This window comes from Polyodon spathula, chromosome 15, assembly GCF_017654505.1.
Source record: "Polyodon spathula isolate WHYD16114869_AA chromosome 15, ASM1765450v1, whole genome shotgun sequence".
Taxonomy (NCBI): domain Eukaryota; kingdom Metazoa; phylum Chordata; class Actinopteri; order Acipenseriformes; family Polyodontidae; genus Polyodon; species Polyodon spathula.
This window is the reverse complement of record NC_054548.1, coordinates 14,762,322-14,777,253: the sequence shown is the minus strand read 5'-3', so window position 1 is coordinate 14,777,253 and position 14,932 is coordinate 14,762,322.

The window sequence follows — 14,932 nt, the reverse complement described above, 5'->3', positions numbered from 1 at the left end:
TCGTTTTACTCTTTTCAACTCATTGAATCTGTGAATTGTTGCAAGCTCCACTCTTTTTAATTGGACATAAATGACAACAATTTTACATTAAACTCTTTGAAAAAGCAAAAGTTTTAATGTTTGAATGCACTGTATATAAGGATACACACTACTATTTTCACACTACTGTACATTTTCATATAGTGTCGAAAGGTATGTCATTTTTGATGGTTTATGTAGTTGTCATGTTTTCATGTTTACTTTTAAAATTTACTGTGACTATGAATGTCTACTAGATTGGTAAATTACCTATTGATTGATCGTTAAGTTTCTGCTACACTAATACAAATAAATAAATAAATACATTTTAAAAACTTCATACCGTTAAAATTAACCAGATAATGTTACCCGAAAGTTAAATTAAAAAAAATAATTTAAAAGTTAATGAATAAAATGTACAGTATTGTTCATTATGTTTGACTATTAAACGGTTACACCAATATTCACATATAACGCCATAAAAGCCATTACACTGTTGTTCAAACAGTCTTTATTTAAAGAAGACGAAAGTACTCAAAGGGAAATGAATGAAGGTACTGAGGCAACACTCACGCTGAGCAGGACCAGACTGCCCAACTTCAGCAGTGATGAAACCGAGATCCTCCTTACAGAAGTGGAGACGATGTTCCACAGGCGGACCGGAAACAGGGATCCCCTTGCACTCAGGAGAAGCAAGTGGCAAGAAATCGCTGATAAAATCAGTGCCCTGTCAGGAATGGCAAGAGAGCCCAAGCACTTAAAGAAGAAGCTGAATGACCTTCGTCGCAAGGTGAGAACGAGGCTAGCGAAGATCCAGGCAGACAAGAGGACTGGAGGGGCTCCATCGCCCTCCTCGCGCCTCTCCCGACTGGACGAGAGGGTCCTCGCTATAATGCCTGATCTCGCCAGAAGTACAGGGACAGGAGTGGACTCCCTTCAGGTACAGCTCAGCTCCCTTGAGGGTGAGTACAATAGTTCTATCTTTTTGTTAATGAATGTTTTTTCGGGGGGGATTTTCTTTTTATATGTTTCTGATAACATTAGGAACATTTCACTTTTATTTACCATTCAAAATGCCATCACTTTGGTTATTAAATCAACTATAATTTTTTTTTTTTTTTTTTTTGTTTGTATTTTTATGTACGTTCATCCAAACAAGCAAGGCCTGGCCACATTTAGCAGTTGCTTATTGTAAATGCTTCTTTAATACAAATTCACTTAACACACATTTCCTGTCTGTGCTGATTACTTTGATTCCAGTGTAACTGTAACTTCAGTAAAAACTGACTGTGTACACTTGGCTTAGACTCCTGATAATAAGAATTACTGATTTTGCTGGTTCCTTGAAATCGTATTAATGTTGACTGTATTTTAATTATGTAGATGACTGTGAAAAAGTCTCCAATAAATACTGAATTTGAAACAATCAGCCGTACACCACTGTATAAACAGTGGCTCACATCTATATTCGATGTGTATATTTTAACAGTGGTTTTGCCAATGTTGGCTAACTAAGTCTTCTAAAAGAACATTGTTTAACTAGGAAGTACTTGTATTTAGTGGACTGTATAAATTAGCCATTACATTTTCAGAAATGTATTTTGCAGAGGGCTGCTCATATTGCTTAGAAAGGTCTTCGTGCTGGGCACACAACATCCTTACAGGAGGTATTCCTCTTTTACTTTGTATACAGAACTGTCATTTCCAAACAAGCATTCAATATCCTCTTTAATAAGTTCTTTCTTTCTAGTTTTATGCCAGTGTATTTTTTGTATTGCTCTTAGAAAATGTGTCTTTGCACTTCATAGGTAAAATAAGAGTGGCACTTGACAGTGAATACACTAACCAACCAGTTCACCTCTCAACCGGGAAGCAGCCTGGTTACAGAATGAGCCCTGTGCTGTCACTGTCCTCTGATTATGAAACAGGTACATATAAAACAGCAGTGGAGAACCTTGAAATGAAAAGTAACATTTATTTCCATTCAGTGGCACTTGCAGAATGATGTTCTGTTCTGCATTTTGTGGCTATACACTGCCTGGCCACTTTATGAGGACCTATCTACTGGAATGGATTTGGCATCACTCTGAATTAGAAGTGCAAACTAGGTTGATCATGTGACTCGCGATCCCTACAAGTAGCTAGGCAGTACAGGTCCTCGACCCACTTTTTAAATAATCATTAACCCCTATAATGTGTCCTGTAATATCACTGTGAATAACAACATGGGGCAAGGGTCTGTAGCAATCCAGGTGTACAGGAGTGGTTTTCTAAACAAAATAATCAGCTGTATTGTTCATTTGTAAATTTTTTCTTTTTTTCCCCAGAGAACCAGTCTACCTCATCATTGGACAGACCTATGGAAGAGGGACACACTACTCCTTACCTGCTGCAAAGTGAGTTTCCTTTCACAGTTGCGTTTCACAGTGTAGCCCATGCAGGGATGGGCAACTCCAGTCTCAATCTTTGTTATATCCGTGTTCCTTATTGTTTAGTTGGACTGAGTAAACGTTCATACAGGTCTTAAAGCAGGTAGTTGTTTCAATGTACCTGTTAAACCGCAGTTGCCCATCCCTAACATGCAGCATGCAAAGAAGTGCACCGTCTGCCTTTAAATGAAACCTTGCCCTCTTTTACAGGGCAAGGTGTGACACCACTAAAGCTTCAATCAGGTCCTGGTGCGAGGAATATGACGTCCCATGAGAAAGGTGACTAGAGTTAGGGTTACTCAGTACTAATGTGATCAACATGTCTGAAATTATGTGTCCTTTGCACAAGTCTCGAAATGAACAGTTATTTCAATAAATAAAATAAAAAGTGATATTCATGAAACTGTTCTTCGCTGCTGTTGCTATAATTTCACTGTATTACCATTAAGGTATTGCAATTATAAAGTAATGCCATATTTATATAAGCTTACAATCAATCATTTTTTCCTCTGTTCTAAAGCAGTCCCAAAAGTACAATCTCCCATATCTGAGGGGGGTGGAAGAGAAGCAGGCCCCCCGCGGGTTAGGCTTGGAACAGGGAGCTTCCATGCTGAGTTTCTTCCTAGCAGGGAACCTGCTGAAAATCCAGCTAGCCATCCTAGGCACTCCACCCAAGCCAGCCCCCAAAGGGATCCTCTGCAGTGCCAAAAGGAAGCTGAGTGGAGCATCTCATCCCACGAATTGTTGTCTTTCCAGCAGGAACTTAAGGGAGCCATGGAGACTGGTTTCCACAATATTGGCAGTCATCTCGCAGACATTCATCGGGACCTGGTCCAGCTGGACTCCACCATGTCACGGATGTCAGACAGGTTAGATGCCAACTTTGCCACCCTTGCAGAGGCTCTACAGGAGCGGAGGCCAACCTCTGCTTCCACAACTCCCGAGTCTGTACAGCTACATTCCTCTCAGTCTTCCTCTTCCTCACGGAGACCAAGGGCACCTGCTGCTTCTGCTGCAGCGACCTTCTGACCCAACAGCAGACATCTCCGGGGGACTCTCGCATAGCGCCACGACACCACTCCACACAGCACTGCCACCAGGACTGGTGATCTACAAGAGAAAGCAGTTGGGTTATAGCAGGCAAAAAAATGATATATAAAATATATATATATATATATATATATATATATATATATATATATATATATATATATATATATATATATAAGATTTATATAAAAATAACAGATTTGTATATTTCCAAAATTTTGCATGAGTCTCTACGGATCAGGGATCTACCACACTAAGCTGATTTTTTTATAAATACTGAAACTGAAGCAAACCCTTCTTTCTGGTATGGTAGTTGTAGTCTGATGGTATTTTACTGTCGTCGTCGTGATTGGAGGATTTGCACTGCAAACTTTTTTCACAGTAATACTGTATATAAAAATAAGTCATATCTGTCAAAATGTGTGTGTCTCTTATGTATTTAAAAACAAAAGGCACATTAAAATAAGAAACTTCATACTGCTAAGATTAACCAGAATTAAACAATTTTGACTTTATAGTAGAGTGCTCATTTTGAGCTGTCTCTATCTATGTACAAAACCATTTATTCAATCCAATCACAGAATGTTTGGCGAATTGCACCGTTCCTTTTCAATGTTGCGTTGCTAAGCAGATGCAGAGCTTGATATAAGGAAAGTAGTTCTCCAAATGCAGCAGTTTCATTTCAATTTCAACGTGTTTTCTGTTCTATAGTTATATAAACAGAAAACTTTGATCAAATTCTATGATTATGACACTCGTGAGGACAGACATAAACAGCTGCAGTGCTCCATGAACACTTATGTTTTGTGCTCTTTATATTTTTGCTGCTTTTTTGATCTGACTTGTATAATGAAATACCAATATTTAAGTAGGCTAATTAAAAAAAATTGAAAAATGGCGTAAATGGCACTAAAATGGCATACCTTGACAAAAGTAGGTAGATCTCAAAGATGGAATTTCTCATGAAATTGCATAAAAAGCAGCATCAATTATTAAACGTTTAGGCATTGTAAACCACATAGATTTATGGAAAGAAAAATAAATACTACAATGGCTAAACACTCCTCTGTGGAGACTTGGGGTCTGTTTTCAGACTGTTTACTGTAGTGTTTAAAACTTTTATTAATGAGAACAAGTAACTCATTCATAGATCTCAGACTGCATTGCTTGTTTGGTTCTAGTTTTGCTAAATCAACAGGTGTTTTTATCCTTTCAAAATAAAAATCTGAGTTAATTAAAAGCTGGAGTAAATGCTTTGAAAATACAATCCCTTCATGTTTCTCTGTGTTCCTAGCACTTAAGAATGTTACTAAACTAATGATTACACTGGCCCGGGTAGCTGATAAGAGCAGCAGTTTTTGTATTGCGCTGTGGGAGTATCCTCAGCACTTTTATAAAGCTTGTTTTAGTAGAGCTGATTAAGGGGATGAATCTTTTATTCGCATATGCATGAATCAAGATTGTGAGGAGGGGGGAGTAATATTGTGCTGTTCTTGGTAGCTCTGAAATGTTCCTTTCAGAGTGGTTTTACAGGAGATGAAAATTTCTTATAAAAATGTAATGTTGCATGCTGTAGATTGAAATTGGTTTTGTTCTAAATCTGTTCCAAGTTGTAGTATAATCTAACTTTATTATAATGAAACTCACAAAGATACCAAGTTGCTGCTCAGCCTCTTTCTGGGAAGAAATAAAACAGTGCACATTGAATTTCAATAGAGGGTGTAATTGGATGCAAACTGGTGGGCAATTGACTTGCATGGTGTTGCTCAGTATTAGAAGAGTGTGTGTGTGTAAGAAGTTGAATTATATTAAATGTTCTAATTACTGTGCAGTTTTCCCATGTTCCAATGTATCATGGTTTCCCATGAGAATTAATGCTTGCCTGTGTTTTCACCATGTTTTACTACTGCCCTATTAATAATACTACACTTTGTTTAACTGTTTGATGTGCTTCTATGTTTTTCCAACACTAACCTCTCCTTTTCCCATACATTTTACTGGAGCCCTGGAGCCAAACCCTAATAATCCAGAGAGTGTTGTATACCCTAATGTGTCTGGAAGTGTGGCATATTTTCAATGTTTTCTTTCATTTGTAATTAAAGAGCCCTTTAATTATAATATAGAAGCAGTTTTGCTTTCTATTTATGAGATATCTCTATATATATATTACTTAGTATATATATATATCATCATATTATAGCTTTATATATACGTGTTATATTTATAATTATATATATAACAGAGGAAGTCCAGAGCCTTTCTCGGAACCACGTTGTAACCAAACAAAATGTCACCAGGTGGTGTTTATATGAACTACAGGTGTTGTTTATGAACACCAACCTAAATATGATGTGAGTATATATTTATGCCTGGTAATGTAATTGGTTTGGTTTATTTTGTCTGGCATAAAATGGGCATACCACCAAAGTAAAAGTATTGTAATGTCTTTCAATGAACTTTGTTTTTAGTGTCTGTTTAGAAATGTAATGTTTTGAAACCCTACTGGAGAGTGTTGGTCATATTGAGCTGGTAAACCACTGCTCCACCTATAAAATATAAAAATGAACAATGGTAAACCTTGTAATAGCTTCCTTTAATCCATAGTGGTGTCCTAGATTCTGGGTTTTCATAATTTTTTTTTAATTTTTATTTATCACTCCACAGAGTTCCTCAAAGAGCAGTTCCCCGAGATCATGCTGAATGAAGATGGATATGATTGGAAAGTGTTTGTGATTGCTATGAACGCCACTATCCGCAGGTTCAGATACGACCTGCAAAACTTCAAAAGAATGACCAGAGGTGACAGCCGCTAGGATGAGAACAGTCAACATCCACTTTCTTAAGATGAACCTTAGTTAAGACAATTAAATTAAAATTGAAGAAACAATTGGCAAAATGTCAACAGTGGGCATATTTCCTATATCACACAGTTGCTATTGTTAAGGCAATTTGCATATAGTTGAAAATGTGTGTGTAGTTTCATATGGAAAATGATCCTGTACTAATCAAGTTCAACTGCCTGGGTTTGATTAGCAGTAATCTTGTACTACCGAATGTAGTGAAGGTAGTCCTAGATTAGAGTTAATTGGAGTCGATGGAAAAACCAGCCGATGAAATTTTACTTTCAACACTATTTTGTATTTAGTTCAAGAAATTAAAATAAATTGAAATTGAAATGTGTACTTTTTCTGGAATTTAATACAATTCCAAGTTTACAGGTAATCATATTTAGAGTTTCCGTGTTAAAAGAATTCATTTGGAAGTAATTAGAATTGAAATTCTAAAATTCAGCACATTTTCTGCACTATATTTAAAAATTGCATTGTGAGACTTTGTTAACGAACTAAACAAATGTGCCTTAAATGGGGGCTCCTGAGTGGCTGCATGGTGGGTCTGCAGTGTGAAAAGAAGCGGTCGGCTGACGGCACACGCTTCGGAGGGAAACATGTGTTGGGGGGGGGGGGGTGTGTAGCGGTGAGCTGAACCTTAAAAATGATTGGCTATTCTAAATTGGCAATAAAAAAAAAAAAAAAAAATTATCGATTACTACATTTTTTGGGAAAAAAGTCATGTTGCTTTATTAATAATAAATTACCGAACAATTACAATATTTGACCACCAGATGGAACCAATGACAGTGTCAAACAGTCTTAGTTTTTTTTTCCTTTCAGCTGTAAATCCCATCTATTGTACAGTAATCCTGCTAGTATCTTCTCTCTGCCTACAGCACTGTGGGGCTGTCTGCCTTACACACGGTTTATCAGTCTTTCTCCTGGGCATCAATTAGAGATTAGTTAATCTGTTATAATGAGTGTCCTGCCCAATCAGAACATCTAAAGTATTCCTTGTGTAATACAAGATTTGTTTGTTCTTGGACACAAATCAGATTATATTGACCCTCTGCATATCCTAGAAGTGGACTAATAGTGTTACATTTGCAGCAAGGTCTTTATCTCTATCTTAAACACATTGAAAAGTTTGCTTGACAGGCAGGTCAGAAGTAAAGCTCTTCTGCAATCAAGATTAAAGCCTGGCTCATCCCTACTGGTATTTTTTTTTCTTTTTCAATTTGTAGATATCTGTTGTAAATGATAAAATGCTGGCCTCTCAAGTGACACTGGGATTTTCTTTTTATTGCTGTTTCTGTCACACTCCTAGGCGCTGGTGTATAGATGAACCTTTCTCATAGGATGTCTTAATAATTTCTTTCATATAATCCTTAAACATATGGTTGAAAGACAGCTCTTCCACTAAGCTTATGAAGACGGCCTTATCCAGGCTCTGACCTCTGAATGAACCCTAAAGGAGGCTTCCTGAAGCGTTGCCGTTTAACTACCTGTTTCTGCACGTCACAGGGGTAGCTGTCATAATCTGTCAATAGGTGCTCAATGCAATCTCAATAATACCTTCATTTTCTCTGTGATATGTTATTGTTGCTACCTGCCACGTTTCAGTGCTGTGTGGCACTGTCCCAGGCATATTCAATGAAACGGTCAAGTTAATTTAAACTAATCAGTACTAATCAGTACTGTACACACTGGCAGAAGCATTCGACCCTCAGAGTAAATATCCCTTACACTGTTAAGATGTTTGCAGTCATTGAGTGGTTCTTATTACAATCTCTTCAGTTCTGTGTTTTGTCGTTTTTGCAGGTGCTGTTTTTCAGTTCTAGTATCCTGCCACAGCTAAAGTCTCTTTATGGTATGTTTATTGCCAGCAAAAGAAAAGGAAACTTAATCACTCGATGGCTCTGGTTCTTACTTCTCTAAAGACACATTGACTGATCTAGCCTATCTAACATGTATCTATGGCTGGCGACTAGAACGTTAAAGCCGCCTGTGAACTCCAATGAAAGCAATTTAACTCAGACTTAGCTTGAAGCTCTTTAAACATGTCAGCCCTCTGTTTACAGCATTAGTGAACAGTAGTCCAGATGACAATTTGCCCAGGACCAAACGCAAGTCTCTTGACTGATCTACATTGGTGATTTTTGTGGGTTTTTTTGGTCTTCGCCTTTTAAAAAAGCACAAAAAATGTATAGGCAAATAAAATGACTGCATTGTACAGTTACTGAGATTTGTTCTCATGTTAGTTATGCAAAAATACAAAAACAATGTAACCTAACATACCAGTCTCTAAGCCACAGGTTCTCAAAGGAAGTATCCCCAGCTTTTGAACTACACAACAAAAGTATTAGCATGCTATAACAGTGAAATAATTTTACAGTTTGAGCAGCCTGAACCACCTCTCTTCCAAACAACATGAGATGACAGTAAGAGCCACTGCATGGACACTGCAGCTCTCTTACAGCTATAAGTAAATTAGGGTCAAATAGTATGAATTTACTATAATTGTAAGAGTCTTTGAATGAACAAAACGAGTTGTACATTTCAAGCTGTGTATTGTATTTTTTCTGTTCTATTTCATTTGAACAATTTGCAGTTTATGCAACCAAACCTGTCTCTCTCCCAAACTGAACGAGAACATCTCTTTTAACAATAAGGGACAACCTACACAGAGCATATTAACTTGTAACGCTGGGACAGCGGTTCTTGTGACAGGGTCGTGAATGCTGACACGGTGACACGTGGCTCAGCTGTGTCTGGCTAATGGCTGGAGAGACATCAATGACAAACCCAGTCGGGAGTCTGGCTCCATTTCTCAACCACTGCATACCACATTACATCAGATTTAACTGAAAAGGTATCAGACTAATGGCAAGCCCAAGGTTTTTTTGTAAAGCTGTATTGTACCTACAGGTCAGAGCAGTGGTTGAGCTGGAGTAGCAAAGAGAAAGAAGACAGGGAGAAGGGAGTAAGGCAAGTGTGATGTTTATATGAAGGCAACTGTATTTGGAACTCGGTAAATGGACAGAAAAGAGTTACGAGTACAGTATGTGTGCCTGAAACAAACCTGCCGGGAGCTTTGTATATAGAGATTTCACAATAAATCAGAGACGTAATGCAACCTCGGAGCCTCTCTGCTTCTTACAGACCTAGACATTAATCTATAACCCTTTCACTGTTCTTGTTTTAATGAAAAATAAGCCATTTTGAAAAAAAAAAATGAAATCCTCTGCTTTGTTTTCATGTTTGTTTTGCTTTCTTTAACTACAGCATGCCAATTCAACATGGTTGCGGGACACTGTAGCTCTGTGACAGCGATAGTAAATTCAGGTAACATTGTTTTAATTTACTGTCACGTCTTTGAGGGTTGGAGTCTTCAAATGAACAAAGTTAGTTGGACTTTTCAAGCTGTGTGTCGGTTTTTGTACGGTTTCATTTTTAGAAAAAGCACTTTTTTCTTTGTTCAAATGCTTCTTTACTAATAGAAGCCTTCACATGCTTGTGCTTGCAAGCCAATAACTCTCTGTTGTGTTTAGTCTATATGGAGTCTAAAAACATTGGAGCCTTCCAAAGCACTGTCTTCCAGGAGATGCAGTGATCAGGTGTCTGAGTATGTGTGTATGCTAATCTTATTAAACAGAAACAAAGATACTGGTTTTGCCCCTGAGCTATAAATTTGTCAATCCAGCAAAACCACAGCTTCCCCCAATACAACTCATTGAACATGCCCTCTAGATTCTGTTGTGGAGGTGTGATTTCATGTGTAGTAATGGCACTTGCTAAGTTACTTTCAGTTGGTAAATGTCGACAATGTGCACCGGTCAGTTGTTCCTAATGATACGTTACAATAATGTCATGCAGACACCCATTGGAAAGTCCACGCTCTCTATCTGCCTTTCACTTCTCCTTCAGTCTAATGCCTAATTACGTGACCTTGTGTAAAAGGTGAAATATCACATGCACCTACTCTCCGCATACCATTCTGAGCTCCACATGACTCATATTTATACCATGGGTGTGAAGGTACTGTGGGTATTTCGGATGATACCACTATTTTCGGGGGTGCTCATTTGAATATGGCAGGGCAGTGTACAGAGGGGGTTTCATGTCTCAATCTTTTCCTGAGTAAGACGGGATTTTTTTAGGATATTGTATGATGTTCTTGTTAAAACATGCTACTGTTCGATTTTAATTTTTTTTTACCAAATCGACGTTTATTTTAGAAAGAGTTTACCGTTGTTTTTTTTTTTTTTTTAGATGTTTATTTTTCAGTTCAATCAGATGAGTGAAATCGACCTTTATACTTAAAAAAAAAAAAAAAAAAAAAAACCCTGTCTCATTTAGAGAAGCCCTTTTATCATATTCAGCATGCCAACCATCATTACCAACATTCTAATTGAAATAATGTTTGGTCACAGCAGAGCATAACTTGTAAAGATAAAGATCCTGAGACAAAAAATGTCTCAAAAACAAACCGTAGAAAACGCAGCATATAAAAGTGTATTACACAGACTTTTATAGCATAAATTTACAAGTAAAAATAATATCCACAGAACAAAACATTAGATAGTTGAACAGAACTAACTTGCACTTATTCTTCAGCACAGCTGGAGTCACTGGAAGGTAAGGGAGACAGGCCGCTTCGTCCTGCCGTGGAGACGTCGCTCGGGGGATTGTGCACAATACTCATTAGGTATCTTCCTCTTGCGCCGCATTTTTAAATCAAACTAGTAACTGTCACCGTGTAGCAAAAGCCTACCTACACCTTAACCTTTTAATTTCAAATGTAGGTGCTTTGAGCTGGCAAATGAAATCGCACAGTCGGTAAAGGTCTTGATGATTGACAGTCATTTCGAATGAGAACATTCTGGCGCTGCTTCAGTCAACGAGATCTAGATCTGTCAGAACTGGGTGAAATGACAGTGACAGCGAAACTATACTAACAGATCACTGAGACGATCGACAGCGACTCCTAGCCATTCAGAATGGAACGGAGACGGGACAGACAAAAACTAAACAAACTATAGATGATTTCTAAATTGTTATTTTTGGTACGAAAATGAAAACTAGTGAGTGGTTCTACCGACGTATATCATATATACATTTATTTCAGTTGAACTCTCATTTTGCGGGAATTCGACATTTAACAAGCTTTATCAATTAATATTGAAAAGCCTAGTTATACCTGTTCCAAGGATTATGAGTGGGTAGGCTGTGTGCCATTTCCTTCACACTGCTAACATTTTGCATAGGTTCTCCATTACATCAGGGGTAAAATGTGTGCCCAACATGAACTTATATGCTGATACAGGCAGGGCAAGTCTGTTTCATTCACTCACTTCAAACTTCTCTATGTCACTAAGGGTTTTGTTTGCATAAGCTATTCTTTTATCCAGGTCCTGAATTTGGTATAAGGCAGCACTGGATTCTGTGTCAGCGAGGCACAGGGCATTACTCAGCCTGTCTTCCAGTTCTGCTGTATGTTCATAATCCTCTATGCCATATGAACTGTCTGGAGTAATTTTACCCTTCAAGTCAGTTAGATTGGTGTGTGATTTCATGCCTCAACTGCTTGTACCTTCTGGTTGAGGGTGGATTGTCACTTTTTTTAGAGACATCTTTATACCAGCCCTTATTAGCTGGATTTTAATATTGTTGAGTATTTCTTATCTTAGCCCAAATACATCACAGTAAACTTTTATCATTGGATTTCACTGCTCATAGAAATAGGAAATGGGGGGAAGGTTTTAATCCCTCTGAATAAATTGCACAAAGGATTCTTTTTGATGTGTATTCATATGAATAAACGGGCAGCATAAATAATTGATTATCTGTGACTAGGATTGGCAATTCAGCTGTGGGTGACTATTGACAGTTACTGATCAGCCTGAGGAGGATCGAGGTTAGGGGTCAGAGCTGGTTGGGAGGTCTGTGGAAAACTGTTGGCTCTGCACTCAAGCTTATCTCGTTTTATGACTGTCAGAATCTGAGGGTATATGGAAGCACTTTTCTCTCCATTTATTTGTCATATATTTTTACATATATGTAAAAAAAATCCTTTTGGAAATTCTTTAGACATTGAGATTTTGGTGTAAAAAAAAACCCCTATTATGTCATTTAGATAGAGTGGATGCAGGTCATGGCTACTCTTTCCTGATATAGTGGTGGGGGAAGGAAGAATATCAATGATGTGATATGCTTGTATTTTGTTATTATGACATGATAAATGCTGCATTCTTGACTTTTCAAATTTTATTACTAAGATTTATTTTTACTGTCTACATATCTGATATAAAAAACCTGATGTATCTTTGTGTGGGGAATCTTTGTTATTTTTTTTTTCTTTTTTTATAATTTTTTTATGAAAATGCTTTTGCTGCTACTGAAGCCTAGTTAGGCCAATTTAACTTCCACATCAGTTTTGCTTTTGGAGAACTGACCTAAATTTAAAACCATTCAGTCCCGCAGAGCAATATTCTGAAGCGCCTGGCTCCAATAGTAATACAGACCTTTAGATCTGCCTTCTGTGTGCATTGTCTGTGCCCTATAGGCAAAATGAAATGGTATTGAAAGGCTTCACCCTCTGGGATTTTAAATTAGCATCCCTGAATTAATTAGGTTTTAGCAATTTCTGTGTGTGAGAAAGAAGGAGGTGTGTCTAAGTTGTCTTAATTTAAATAATAATAAATGTGTTTATGCTTTCCCCATCTTCTACTAACAATTCATTATTGTGCATATATATTAAGTCTGATTAATAGCCAAGCTGTGTAAGCTGATGTACATAACTGCTCTAAGCAGCATTTTGGGTTTCTAACATGAAGAACTCTTTAAGTTCAGTCACAGACTATAGTTTCCTCCTGGGCTGGGGTGCAATGGTATCCGTTCTTTGTCTGTGGCAGAAAAGGATGTTTAACCTTCAAATAATGCTGCTTTTCACACTCTTCTACAATTAAAGACTTATTGCTGATTTTTTAAAAGACAGAATCCAGCTGACAGGCCAAAAAAATATGCCTGGCGTTTGAAGGATTAGAATCAACATGATTTTCTTATTTTGTTCCAATATTGAGGGAGTCACCTTCGCTACATTCTCGCCGGTATCTATGGTGAAAGCATGCACTGTTATTTACTATCTGTCAGGCTGAAACGATCAAGAGAGGAATTGGTAAAAGCCTTCCATATTGGTCAAAAAAAGCATTCATAAACCTATTTTGATTCAACCTAAAGTGGAACTGAGTGAGACAATTTAAAGATATTCCTCATGGAACTTCTGTATTTTTGTCACATACAAATGTTTTTTTTTTTTTTTTTTTAAACAAAGCGTGCTAACAAGGGTGGATGTTTAACACAATTTCAAACAAAAAGCGGTTTATAAAAAGACTGGAAATGAAATATTAATTTGTATAAATGAACCAAAGAGGATGGTGCAGTCAGAGAGATCCTCCCCAGCAATCTTACGCTTTCTGCTCATGTGAATGGCCTGTTTACCAGACTTCATCACAGATTCACTAGGTGGTCTCTTGCCTTGCTGGAGTCATGAGAAGGGTGCCCAAAAATAAACAAGGTGAGGGTAAAAATGAAAACAGAACTACAATAGGTGGATTTTCAATGGGAAGTATTTGCCCAGTGGGTTGACTGCTGGCTGTCTTGGAGTGATACCAATTCCCTCGAGCCAGGATTTACTAAATATGTCTTTGTGGATGGTCCAAGCTTAACCCTAGATGATGCAGGTTGTGGCTGCATAATTAAGGACTATTGAGGAGACAATGTAAAGTACCACGAGGAAAGAGCAGTTCACATCTCTCTCTCTCTCTCTCTCTCTCTCTCTCTCTCTCTCTCTCTCTCTCTCTCTCTCTCTGTGTATGTTTGTGCCTGTGGCTTTAGTCATTCTATGAAATGTGCCTTTAAAAAACGTTTGCAGGCATCCTTATGCCGCTTAAACCTGGAGCACAAATCATTAAGCTCTGGTTATACTCACATTGTCATCTTAAATTAAGCAGTCTTTTGCACATCACAAATCTTTGTTGGTTTGCCCCGATACAAAGTAGTTGCTAGAAAATCTGACCAAAATTATTTAATTTGACACATGCTGTACTTTAGGCCAACAAAAACTATAACCATGATTGAATGGAACTATTTGCAAAAGCACTTTTAGGGCAGCTTCTTTGATTGCTGGCCAGATAGAGTATTTGTGGTTTTTCCTTAAAGTTAAAGCCACGAATGGCATTTTTTAATATGGAAAACAAACGTTATAACCCCTATGCTGAAAAAGGACTACACTGGGGGTGACCTTGCCTTCTGCACTGACTGCATGCCTGCCCAAAGGACTCCCCAGGGTCCTAAACCGTGCTAAGTATAGACGGAGATTGCAGTAATCACTCACTGTTCATGAATTTTGTAGACATTAAAGGTTTGCAGACATAAGGGGGTTTAACAGTAGAATACGGAAGAAAATCTATGCTTGGAGATGAGTCCAAAATACAGGAGATTCCTGGTGAATATAGGAGAGTCGACAGGTCTGATTCTAATCAGGTAGACCAGAGTGAAACCATTACATGACATACCACTCAAAAATAATACTATTTTACTGCC